Below are 14,076 nucleotides of genomic sequence, written 5' to 3'. Positions count from 1 at the left end.
AAATTTTGTTTTGCAAAATATATTTATGCGATATAATATATATATATATATATTATAGGTTTCCAAAATTGTTTGAAAAAGGTTTTAATCCCCAGGGTCCATGTAAGTGTAGAGTGCAGCACTGTACCTTGCAGTCGGGGGAGAGGTCCTCCCTTGTTGGGTAGTGTTTGGTCATTATGGGCTGAGAGGTTAAGTATAAGGCCATTGAGGGTTAAACCTGATGGGCTAATCTTGCATCTGCCCATAGTCCTTGGGTGTTACAAGGTGGTTGGCCCGAGGACCACTTAGTATAAATGTTGGGCCCAAAGAGTCCATTTGATGGGCTCAAGGGACTCACTGGGTTTTCTAGTGAATTCGGCTAGGCCTTGTGACAAAGGCTGGGCTGAAACCTTGTGGCTGATGTGTAGATCAACGTTTGGGTCCCATGGAGAAAGGCCAACTGGGCAACAATTTGGAAGGCTTAAGTGAGCACATATACTTAATGGGCCAAAAGCCCAATACGAGCTGCGCTAATTAGATTGGCTTGAATGGTAAGAATCTGAGATATGGAAGGGAAAGTTCCTATCCACCCAGTAAGAGTCTAGATTTGAATATGATTCAAAACTGGTAACTCCTAATCAAAGTAGGAGGGTTAATCATGATCTGCAGATTAGATAAGGACTCTACCTTATCACTTAAAGAGATCAACATCTCCTAATATGATTAGGAGCTGATCCCTATAGGGTTATAAAAGGAGGAGGGGACGGCAGCCTCTAAACACACTCATCTCAGATACAGATACAACACAGATGAGAGAAATCAGCATACAATGAGACTGTGCTAATTTCTCCCTGCCCCCTCCTTCCTTCCGCCACCGCCATTAGCAATTCATCTCCACTCACGTGGGAGTCATCAAGAAGCGTTCTTGATTTCATTTCTTTGTGAAAGAATTGAAAAGAAGTTGTGCTCATCTGCCGTCCAGTGGGTTCTTGCAAAGGATCCAGTTCTTGTGAAGAACGTTGCTGATTCTGCTCCGTCCTACACTGTGCCATTTTCAGTGGGAGCAGCCTTTGGTGACTTTTTTCTGGGCATGAACACCTTCGTTGGGGGATACTAATTCTCCGTATCAAGTATTTCCCTCTCCTACTATTTTGTTCAGATCTGGTTCGGTTCTTGATTCAAGATTGATCTTTACAAATTAGTTTTCTTAAATAGGGAATGTGATTCCCAGTTGTAGGAAGGAAATTTTTTTTTGAAATTCACCCATTCTATTCCGCTTTATCTGGGCGTCCATACGATGAATCTTTCCATTCCTTCAGTAGTATTAGAGCCATGGTTTAAATCTTGAATAAAAAATTGTTCAGATCTGAACCTGCGCAAATTGGCAGAAAGCGTTCTACCCTATTTGCGTAGATTTTGTTTTTTGGGAAATTGTTCCCATAAATATAGGTGAATGATCTGGAATTAAATTTTATATAAATCTGGATTTTATATGGAATGGTTCTTTATAATTTTCTTGATTTTTTGGCTGTTCGTACGATGGAGATCGAAATCTTTTATTCTTGGCACGTGGATATCTGCGATTTGCATATTCTTGTTTATTCTTTACATTTGGTCTGTAAATAATTTTATTTTTATTTTTAGACTGAATGTATAGGATTCGATCTGATGTAATAATTAATAGAAAATTAGGTTTTTCTATTTTTGTATTATTTTTGGATTGAATTTGGCAGCGCTGGAAGGAGAATTCGCAGATATGAAAATCGCTATCTGCAATTTGTAGTTCGTGAAACTGCAAACTATGAACTAACCTTTGTTTTGTAGGATGGAGTGTGCGAACAACCCTACTTTACTGATTTGTGCTTTTCTTTATCAGTATTTAATTTCAGATCATTAATCTTGAATTAAAAATCAAACCCAGACCAATTCGAACTAGATTTGGATCAAATCAGTTGGACCGAGTCTAGGGTTTGATGGGGCTTATTTCTGTCCTGATTTCTCCCACTTTTGGGTCAGGGATTGATGTTTAGTTGCAAATATTAATTCGGCCCAACCTGTAAAGGCCAAAATTTAAATTGTTAAAATTACAAAAGCCCACCATTTGCATGAAAGCTATATGGGCCGAACTGCTAACTGCTATTCAACCCATTTACCTAGATAATATTAAATGTTAATACTATGGACTTTAAATGGGTTTTAAAATGGGATTTTACAGATATTTAATTGATTTGATCAATTCTTCCTACATGTGATGTATGGATGTGTGATGTGCTGCGTTCATGGGCCATAAGCACTTGGCTCATGCAGATACGATAGTGGCTCTTGCGCACACCATGGCTGAATGCACATCATTGCCATGGTGTCCCTTATGGTCATTGGATGACCTTTCCATCATGGTGGACCTCACATCCCTAAAAAGGACACATGTGAAAACCCTAGCCGAATTGGGCCACCAGAAATCTAGCTTTATGAAAGCCAGTGAGAGCCACTCAGGTTTGACCTAAAACTAGGGCGTAATTTGTTCCCTCCTGAAATATGAATGCATGTGATAGAGAGATCCATGAGATGGACTCTCTAAAGGCCTTCCGTCATTAGCATGAAGACGGGTCCTTCAAGTGATGAGGGAAAGCACTAGAAAATGGGCCAATCGATTTGCTGATGGATCTGTTGGATTGTTTCTTACGATGATAGAGACGTCATAGACCGATGTGGGAGGGGCTTCACCAGAAAATGAGAACTCTCTCACGGTACCTTGGCGTGGTCAAATATGATGGGTGAACACTCACTGGATAGAAAGGTTTACCCGTAAATGGCTATGAACCTTGTCTGACAGAGGCCAAAGGGAAAGCTCATGTGATGACTAGATATGATCATTCACAAAAAGGTGGTGGGGTTATGCAGCTGAAACAGTTGGCTCCATGCACCTATGTGGTTTCTCACATTTCCAATAGACATAATTGTCGCTGTCTCCGTCATTGAGATAAGAGGAAAATCCCCATGATGAACAAATGGAAATGGGACATAGATTAAAAGCCATATCTATGTAGATGACATGAATCAAATTAGGTTGTGGACTGACATCTTGCTATTTTAACAGAAAATGGCTAACGAACAATTCACCAAGCTTCTTGATGACACCAAACTTAAAGGCCCTAATTACGCTTACTGGTACCGTAACCTCATGCTGGTACTGACTTCTGAAAGATTGGATAAAGTTACCAAAAACCCCACCTCAGAGCGTCTGGGTGATCGGGCTTCTGAGGTCCGCAGAAGGGACTACCTTGAGTGGGAGGAAAAGAACTCCATGGCCCGCTGCTATATCATAGCTTCTCTGTACAATCCAATACATAGGCAATTCGATCAGATTGAACTGGCCAAGGACATATTGGACAGTTTGAAAACTATGTATGAAGAGCAGAATCGTTCTACTTGGCGGAAGGTCTTGAAGTAGTTCATGACCGCTCAAATGACCAAGGGACAGCAAGTGCATGACCATTGTCTTCGGATGATGGGATACATAAACGAGCTGGAAGCCCTAGGGTCAGGGCCAGACCACGTCACCAAGGTAGACGCCATTCTGAATTCTTTACTTCCATCCTACAATCAGTTTATCATGAATTATAACATGAATAAGCTGAACGTCAACTTACATGATCTCAGCAATATGTTGCAACGAGCTGAGGAACTGATTCATAAGGATGAGCCCGTCGCCTTGCTTATGGATACAGGCAAGTGTGGCAAGAAGAGGAGGTCCAAGAAGAAGCCCTAGAAAAAGGGCAACAAATCCAAGAGACAGAAAAAGGACAAGGCATCCGATGCCTGTCACCATTGTCACCAAACCAACCACTGGAGAAGGAACTGTCCTGCCTACCTGGAATCCAAGAAAGGTAATCCCGAATCCTGTGTCATAGAAACCAATTTGTTGGTTACTTCTGAAGGGATAGGAAATCCATCACATAGACGCCCAAAGATTGTGGAATAAAGGGGGCGAATTTAAAAAATTTTTCTCTCCCTTCAACTGGGAATCGAATTCCCCATTTAGAAAATCATATTTTCAAGGATCATTCTTGAACCATAAACTGAACCAGATCTGAACCAAAAGGAGTAGGGAGAGATAATACCTGATACAGAGAAGTAGTATCTCCCAATGGAGGTGTTCACGCCCAAGGAAGGATCCAAAATCTGCTCCCACTGAAGATGGCGCAGTGCAGGGTGGAGCAGAATCAACAGTGTACTTCCAAAAGAACTTGATCCTTCTCAAGAATCACCTGGTAGGCTTGTGAATACAACTCCCACCAATCTTTTCTCCAAAAGATTGGAATCAAGATCCAATCTTGATTTCTCCCAAGGAATGGAGATCGAACTGCTGTAGGCAGTGGCTGCAGGAAGGAGGCGGCAAGAGAGTATTTGCAGGGTGCAGAATCCTCTCTTCTGTGATTTCAGCTCTGAAGATTATCTGTTGCTTGCTTGTGATTGGATGTCTAAAGGATGCCACCCCCTCTTCCTTTTATAGACTTAAAGGGATCAGCTCCTAATCCCATTGGGTGTTGCTAACCCAAATCATATATGGATTAGAAGTCCCTTTAAGATAAGGGATAACCCTTATCTTATCTGCAGATTAGATCAGCCATCTCCTAATCTAATTAGGAATTTTCCAGATCTTAATCTTATTTAGAACTTGGACTCTCTAAGTGGATAGGGTGTGGGCCCAATCCTATCAGCTAATCCATCTTAGAATACGCCTCTTAAGTGACTAATCAAATTAGCCCAGTTCAAAATGGGCTTAAGGCCCATTTAAGGTTATGTATTCATTTAGCCTTCCAAACTGCTGCCTAGTGGGTTTCATTGTATGGCGTGGGACCCAAACATTGATCTACACATAAGCCACATGGGTTCATCCCAACCTTTATTACAAGGCCTGGCACAATACACTGTTATGGACAGTGCACCCCCTGAAACCCATCAGATGGGCTCTATGGGCCCAACACTTACCCTAAGTGGTCTCTGGGCCAAGCCACCTTGTAACACCCAGGGACTGTGGGCAGATGCAAGATTAGCCCATCAGGTATTATCCTCAATGGTCTTACACTTAACCTCTCAGTCCATAATGATCATACACTGCCCGACAAGAGAGGACCTCTCCCTCGGCTGCAAGGAATAGTGTTGCACTCTCTCAAGTATGGATCCTGAGAATTAAAACCTATTTGCAAACATTTCGAAACCATAATATATATATACTTTTATATCTCATATAAAATATATTTTGCAAAACAAATCTCAAGGATTGAAATCGGCTGCCGACAGTCTTGGTTTCCATCAGTGAGAGTGCATCCCCGATCATTACCTTTGTCCAACAAAGGGGCTGATCTTGTCACAATGATCACCCACTCAGATGAATTCTTAGACTGTCCCAACATACCCAGGTTTTGACCCCCGCTAAGGATCTCACTGATTGGTACATCAAAGACAGCCCAATCCGACACCTAGTGCAGTATCATAATCGAGTCTAGGGGTCGGGTGTAACTTTCCAGTTTTGCCCATCAATCTCCAAGGTCCAGGGCAATACTGGAAATCTGGTCCAGTTGAAATATTCAATTAATCCCACACTGTATGTGCCTAGGGTCTCACCCCAGTAGCTGAGACAAGCCACCCCAACCGACTTGGTGGCACCACAGTGTCAGCCTTGCCAGGATAGGTCTCCCCAGACCGACCCATTGGCTGTGAACATTCTAAACTAACACAAGTCTCATTAAGTGTCCAGTTTAAGGGTATTACATAGAAACATACCAAGGGAACATGAATCAAATATGCACTTTTATTCATTTACAATAAAATCATAAAGTACATCATTTTGATTGAAGCTAAGGGCATACAAAACTTCCTAACAACTTCTGCTTCCTGGTGTATTGACTTCGGGGCTTCGACTCATGCATGTAACACATTGCAGGGTTTCAGAATAAGCAGAAGACTGAGTGAGGGAGAGGTGACACTCTTCTTGGGAACTTCTACAAGCGTTTGCAGTTGTGGCCATCGGAACCGTGGAATTGACTTTTAGAGAAGAATCACTTGTACTTAAAGATTGTCTTTATGTACAGAATTTAAGAGGAAATTTGATTTCTGTCTCAAAATTGTGTGCTGATGGATATTCTGTTTTCTTTACTAATACGGTTACTATTAAAAGAAACAACAAATTCATCGCATACGAGGAACTAGAGAATGGTCTCTATGTTCTGCATCATTCTCTGGAAACCAACATAGCCGAAACTACGTCGATTGACGTTCCCAAGAGAACTCGTGATAACGCTAGTCCACATGCCTGTGGCATTACCGTCTTGGCCTAATCGGTATTGACAGAATCACAAGGTTGGTAAAGGATGGTCATTTGGATTTTCTAACTGTAGAAGATCTTCCCACCTGTGAGCCTTGCCTTTGTGGTAAGATGACAAAACAGCCATTTGGCGGTAAACCTGAAAGATGTACGAGCATGCTTGACCTCATACATAGTAATGTATGCAGGCCCCTGAATGTTAGGAGTCATAACCAACACGTATATTTCATCACCTTCACTGATGATTATTCACGGTATGGTTACATGTACGTAATGAGACACAAGTCTGAATATTTTGAAAAGTTTAAGGAGTTTAGAAAAGAGGTTGAGAAATAGTTGGGGAGAGAAATTAAGACCCTTCAATCCGATCGAGGTGGCGAGTATCTCTCTGACGAATTCAAGGACTACCTAAAGTCAACGGGATAGTATTGCAGTTAGCTCCTCCTTTACACCACAACTTAACGGTGTTTCAGGGAGGAGGAATAGGGCCTTACTTGATATGGTTCGATCACTTTTCACACCCTCGGAGTTACCCACATCCTTTTGGGGATACGCATTAGAGGCTGCGATTTATGTGCTGAATAGGGTTCCAACCAAATCGGTTCTGAGCACTCCATATGAACTTTAGAGCGGAAAAAAACCAAGTGTTAGACACTTGAAGATTTGGGGTTGTCCAGCACACGTTAAAAGAATAAGTTCGGACAAATTGGAATCCCGAACCAGTCGTTGCCTATTTGTAGGCTACCCCAAATGCTCTATGGGATATCTATTCTATGACCCAGAAGAACAGAAGGTGTTATGTAGTCGGAATGCCCATTTCTTGGAGGAGGATTACATCCTAAACAATCATCATCAAGAAGTTGTGATATTATGCCGTTGTCCTTTAAGTAGTCCCTGAATTCGTTAGAGAGATACTCGCCACATCGATCTGATTGAAGGGTCTTAATTTTTCTCCCTAATTGTTTCTCGACTTCTTGTTTGAATTATTTGATCTTTTCAAAAGATTTACACTTATAACTCATTTAGGTACACATAACCATACCATGAGTCATCATCGATAAATGTTATGAAATAAACGTGCTGGTTACGTGTCCTAACATTCAGGAGGCCACATACATCAGTATGTATCAGGTCAAGTGTGCCCATAGATCTTTCAGGCTTTCCCGTAAATGACCGTTTTGTCATCTTGCCCTGAAAGCAAGGTTCACAGGTTGGAAGATCTTCTATAGTTAAAAAATCCAAAGGACCATCCTTTACCTACCTTGTGGGATAAAATATTTCACGAGTCCTCTTCTTAGGGATTATTTCCAATGTAGTTTCGGTAATGTTTGTTTCCAGAGAAGGATGGAGAACATAGAGACCATTCTCAAGTTCTTCATATGTGAGGAATTTGTTATTCCATTTAATAGTAATCACATTACTGAATATGATAGAATAACTATCCATGCACAATTTTGAGACAGAAATCAAATTTCTTCTTAAATTAGGTACAAAAAGACAATCTTTAAGTACAATTGTTCCTTCTATGAAAAGTAGTTCTACAATTTCTATGGCTATAACTATAACTATTGCGGAAGTACACAAGTAAAGCATCACTTCTCTGTCACTCACTCTTCTGCTTATCTTGAACCTCTATAGTGAGTTACACACATGAGTTGAAACCCCGGAGTCAATACACCAGGAAGCATAAGTGACCAACAAATTGGTCTCTATGATAAAAGATCCGAAATTACCTTGCTTCTTGTCTCCAGATATTGAGGACAATTCCTCTTCCAGCGGTCGGTCTGTTTGCAGAAGTGACTGGCTTCTGATGCCTTATCTTTCTTCTACTTTTAAGTTTTGCTACTCTTCTTCTGAGCCTTCCGTTTAGCCTTCCACTTTTTTTTGCCCGATTTGCTACCTTCAACAAGCATTGCTATCGACTTATCATTCTTAATCAATTTTTCAGCCCTCTACAACATATTGCTAAGTTCCTGAAGGCTAACACTTAGTTTATTCATGTTGTAATTCGTGATAAACTGATTGAAGGACGGAGGTAAGGAATTGAGGACAACATCAATTTTGGTATCATGATCTAGCCCTAACCCGAGAGCCTCTAGTTCATTGATAATATTCATCATCTTTATACAATGGTCATGAACCTGTTGGTTCTCGGTCATCTGTGCGGTCATAAACATCTTTAAGACCTTTTGTCAAGTAGAACGGTTCTGCTCTTCTTACATAGTCTTCAGACTATCCAATATATCCTTGGACACTTCAATCTTATCAAACTGTCATTGTATCGGATTGTCCAAAGATGCTATAATATAACATCGTGCAAGAGAGTTTTTCCCCTTCCATTCTTAATACTCACTTCTTTGGGCCTCAGAAGCCCTGTCACCCAGACAATCCGGAGTAGGGTTCTTAGCAATTTTGCCCAATTTCTTAGACGTTAGAACCAATATAAGGTTTCAGAACCAGCCAACATAATTAGGGCCCTTGAGTTTGTTATCATCCAACAGTTTGGTGAAGTTTCCATTTGCCATTTCTGGTAATGGCAAGATAGATTTGGAAGTCTACAACCTAATCAATTCATGTCATCACATAGAATTGGCTTTTAATCTATATTCCATTTCAATTTTTTGCATCTCTGAGACTCCCTCCAATCTCATTGACGGAGACATTTGTATCTCTATAAATGTGGGAAACCACATGGGGTGCATGGAGCCAACTGTTTCAACTGCAAAACTCCACTACCTTCTGTGAAGGATTTCATCCACTCATCTTATGAGCTTTCCCTTTGACCTCTGTTAGACAAGGTTCATAGCCATTTTAGGTTAAACATTTCTGTCCAGTAAGTGCTCACCCATCATGTTCGTGAACGCCAATGTACCATGAGAGAGTCTTCCATTTTAGGATATTCCCCTCCCACATCGGTCTATGACGTTCCTATCATCTCATGAAGCAATCCAACCAATTTTATGGTGCATCCCCACTTACCAATACAACCAACCTTCATACTAATGATGGATGGCGTTTAGAGAATTCATCATATGAAATTCCCTATCACATGCACTTATATTTAATGGATGGAATGAAAAACCCCCTAGTTCTGATTTAGGTCAAACCAAAGTGGCTCCCACTAGCTTTCATAAAGCCAGATTTAGATGGCTCTAAACGGATAGTGTTCCGCACGGTTCCTCTTGGGGAGGAAGCTGATGTGAGGCCCACCATGCAGGGAGATCATCAAATGATCTTAAGGACACCATGACAATGATGTGCATTCAGCCATGGTGTGCGAAAGAGCCAATATCGAATAAGCATGGGCCAAGTGCTTATGGCCCATGAACGTAGCATATCACACATCCATACATCACATGCATGAAATCTATAATTGATCAAATCAATTAAATAACTGTAAAACCCATAAATAAAACCCATTTAATCCCATAATATTACCAATTAGTATCATCTAGGTATATGGGCTGAACTACAAAGAGCAATTCGGTCCATATTGCATTTATGCTGAATTGGGCTAAAACAGTTTTAACAGATTAAAATTGGGTTTTACATATGTGGCTTCAATCCAACCAGTTTTGTCCAATTTGGTTCGAATGGGTCTAAGGTTTGATGTTTAATTCAAAATTCAATTCAAGAAGATGATTTGAAATTAAACAACCGATAGATGACATTCAAGAATCAATAATCAAACAAAAAGGGGGTTGTTCATAAGGTTGCAACCTTACAAAACAAAGATTTGTTAGAAGTATGTAGTTTCCAAAACTGCAAATCGCAAATCGCTGAACCCGAATCTGTGAAATTCTTTCCTTTGCATTTTTAGCTCCGTCTTCGAATGAAATAAAAATAGAAAACCTAATTTTTCTATTAATATTACATCAGATTCAAATTCCTATACATTTCATTTAAAATAAAAAAAAAATAATTATAGACCAAGAATGAATAGAAGAAATCTGATTTCTTGCACCAATAAAAGAATTCAATCTCCACCAAAAGAACAACCCAAAATCCAAGAAATATATATCGAACAATTCTAAATATAAATTAGATTAATAAAGATTTGATTTTAGATCATTCACCCAAAACTTGGAAACGATTTCCTAGAAAAACATTAATTGCGCAAATCGGGTAGAATGCCTTCTGCCCAATTGTGCAAATCCAGATCTGGTTTAATTCGGCTCAAGATTTGAACCTGGCTCTTATACCACTGAAGGGGTGAGAATCCATCATATGAATGGCCAAACCCTGCAAGAAGGTTGGGCAAAATTTCAAAATTTCTTTTCTCTCCCATATGGGAATCACATTCCCTATTTTAGAAAACTACATTTTTAAGGATCAATCTTGAACCAAACTGGACCAAATCTGAATCCAAAAGGGAGGAAAGGGATATACTTGCTATGAAATAGCAGTAACTTCCAATAAATATATTCACGCCCAAGGAGAAAACCAAAACTTGCTTCCACTGAAGATGACACAATGTGAGGTGAAATGGGATCAGTAGGATGACTCTTTAGCAATAACTGAATTCTTCAGCAAGAATGGAGTAGAGGGCTGGTGAGCACGACTTTAGATTGCTTCTTCTACCAAGAAGCAATATCAAGAACAATTCTTGATCACTCCCACAAGTGGAGATCGAACTGGGTAGGGGCGGCAAGAACAGGGAAGCACTCTGTAGATTGTTGTTTTGCATCTAGTGTCTTTTTCATGTCCGCCCTTCTCTCTCATTTATAGCCTTAAAGAGACAACCTCCTAATCTGATTAGGAGTTTCCTGATCCAAATCTTTATTTGGATCTGGACTCTTTAAGTGATAAGGATAATCCCTTATCTTATCTATAGTTCAAGATCAACTTAATCCTAATCAAATTAGGAGTTTCCTAATCCAAATCTTTATTTGGATCTAGACTCTTTAAGTGGATAAGACTTATCATCTTATCCTTATCTGCTGATCCAAACCTAAATCCACCCCTATTTAATTAATCTAATTAACACAGTTCGAAATTGGGCTTTAGGCTCATTAAGTTTATGTGCTCACTTAACCTCTTAACCTGCTGCCCAGTTGGCTCTCTTTGTAGAAGAAAGTGAACCCCTGAGTCCATCACTATAGACTCTTGATGGGCCCAACATTTACACTAAATGGTCCTTGGGTCCAACCACCTTATGAAAACCCAAGGACTGTGGGTAGATGCAAGATTAGCCCATCGGGTACTACCCTCAATGGTCTTACACTTAACCTCTCAACCCATATTGATCAAACTCTGCCTGACAAGAGAGGACCTCTCCCTCGGCTGCAAGGAACAATGCTGCACTCTCTACTCACATGGATCTCGAGATTTAAAACCTTTTGCAAAACATTTTGAAACCATAATATATATATGTATATATCTATATAAATATATTTTGCAAAAACAAATTTCAACGGTTGAAATCAACTGTCGACAGTTTAGGCTTCCATCTGAGAGAGTGCATCCCTGATCATTCACTTTTTTCGACAAAGGGGATGATCCTGTCACCATGATCACTCACTCAGTTGAATTCTCGGACTATCCCAACATGCACACGTATGTGTGGTGCAAGGAATGACACTTTGCCCGCACTTTTGTCTGTACCCGTGTGGTTCACGAGAAGTGATTGTATTTTTGGTGCGATGATTTTTTATGCGAAGGAAAAAGGTTTGCAATGGTGCATTAATCACAAAGCTTGTGATTTGAAAAATCGTTCACAAGTCACAGAACAAGAACACTTTATATCAAGATTCTAAAATAAATATTTGGTTTCTAAATCTACAAAACAATGTTTGGTTTCAAGAAAATAATGAAAAGAGAATAGTGGCTTTTGAGTTCTTTCTTTACAATTGTGTGTTTGTTGGGAAATGAGGTTACAAAATTTGAACGAGAAGATCTGAGGCATATTTAATGACATTATGTTTAGAATGTTATTTCCCCCATTCAGTTTCCTTGAGTTTACTATTGGGTTATAGGCAAATTTGTTCCCAAGATACAACAGAGCTTAGGGTGAGAAACTACAACCAACAAAGTTGAAGAATCTCTGAAAAAACATTTTGCAAGATAGTAGCAAATTGAACTGAGAGAAACAACAACAAATTTCAATGAGAAGTGATTGAAAACTTATGTGTGAATTGTCTTGGTTTACACCCTTTAAATAAATTTTGGAGTTATATCAAAGAGGGATGTGTTGGTTCAAAGGCTCTCATCATACAATCCTGATTTCAAACTTTGTGACTCTTCTCATTTAGTTAATGGTTAGTTACCGTTAATGTTTAAATATTTTTCTCTTGGCCACACCCGATTAAGTCATGACTGTTGGATTGACTTATAGCGTTAATGGTTATGGTTCAACCTTCAAACCAAACACACCCTTAGGTGCGATTCAAACCAGACATGATTTTCACGTATCTTGTAATTTTGAAAATCATGAATTCTATGACTTGTAATTTTACAAATTGAAAATCCAAATTCGGGAAATAGAAACATTAGAGACCCTAGAGTTTGGTCTCTAAGGAGGACCCTTCGAAGATCAAGTTGATGTGAAGTTGGAAATGAGTACAAGCTGAAGAGATTGGTAGGCAAATAAGGTGTGTCAAATAATGTAGAGAGTAAGAGTGGCCGAATTGGACAAGGATCTCGAGAAGATGAGGTATGATGAGGTGCACAAATCACAAGAAGTAGAGGAAACCTTAATTTGGCCTGGATGCTATGCTCAAGACACACACCTTTCCCTCATTATTGTTGAAAATCCTCTCCTCATGGTTAGGAAGCTTGAACCTGTACAATTTAGGGATGGAATGTTTTTCCCAGATTTGTTCCCAGACCTCCACTCTAAGTATGTTGCTATTGGGGTGGAACTCTTCACACTTTGAGCTCAAAGCCTCAACTTGAGACTCTATGGGGACCGAGTAGTTCGAGTCACTCTCATTACCTTGACAAGGTGATTCACCCCTCCTTGAACTAGACCAGGAGGACAACAATGGCATGTTGATGATGAGAAAAGAAGCAAAGAAAACTACTCAAGAAAGGGAGAGGACCAAAAGTGATAAGTTGACTTGGCGAACTGACCTCTCCAAACCTAAACAACACGTTGTGCAAAAGTGAATGACCCAGGGGCCCTTGATGTTTGTTTAGAAACATGAGTATGATATATATCATCATAGCGATCTTCAATCTGATAGGTCCCAGTCAACGTTAGAGAGAGATAGAGTATTCTGCTTAGGGTGAGAATAAGACCACAAGAGTTTATTAACTTTCAACTGCCCCATCCATGTGGTGTTATGTACTTCTCACGCAACTCTTGGGAATTTTCCCACGTGGCATCTTCGCTAGAAAGGTTCTTCCATTGGACGAGGCTTTCCTCCACGAAGGTGGATCCTTTCTTCACCCAGCGGGTATTCAGAATAGCTGCTGGTTCAGTGATAAGTTCTCCCTCCTCGTTTATGGGTGGCAATTCGGTGCTAGTGGTAGTGGTGTTGCCCACCTGTCTTTTGAGTAGGGAGACGTGGAAAACTGGATGGATGTGCGAGCCCTTAGGAAGTTGCAGTTTATAGGCCACCTTGCCTATTCGTTCCTCCACTTGGTACGACCCGTAATAGTGACTGGCTAGTTTGTGATAGGCCTACCTATGAACCGTCTGCTGTCGGCATGGGTGGAGCTTGAGAAAGACCAGATCGCCCACTTGGAACTCGACATCTATTTTTTTAGCGTTAGCCATTTGGGTCATGCGGTTAATTGCCACATGTAGGTTTATTTTGAGTTGCTAC

At 40.2% G+C, this 14,076-nt stretch overlaps 1 pseudogene; it reads left to right on the top strand.

Moving 5' to 3' along the window:
• Nucleotides 1-3,079: 3,079 nt before the first annotated feature.
• Nucleotides 3,080-14,076, top strand: part of LOC148866196 (mitogen-activated protein kinase kinase kinase 20 pseudogene) — a 35,509-nt pseudogene continuing 24,512 nt past the window's right edge.

The sequence above is a fragment of the Nelumbo lutea genome, chromosome 3 (assembly GCF_056320005.1).
Source record: "Nelumbo lutea isolate HS-2025 chromosome 3, American lotus-T2T, whole genome shotgun sequence".
NCBI lineage: Eukaryota > Viridiplantae > Streptophyta > Magnoliopsida > Proteales > Nelumbonaceae > Nelumbo > Nelumbo lutea.
Note: the sequence above shows the minus strand (reverse complement) of the source record. Positions and strands in the feature narration are given on the sequence as shown.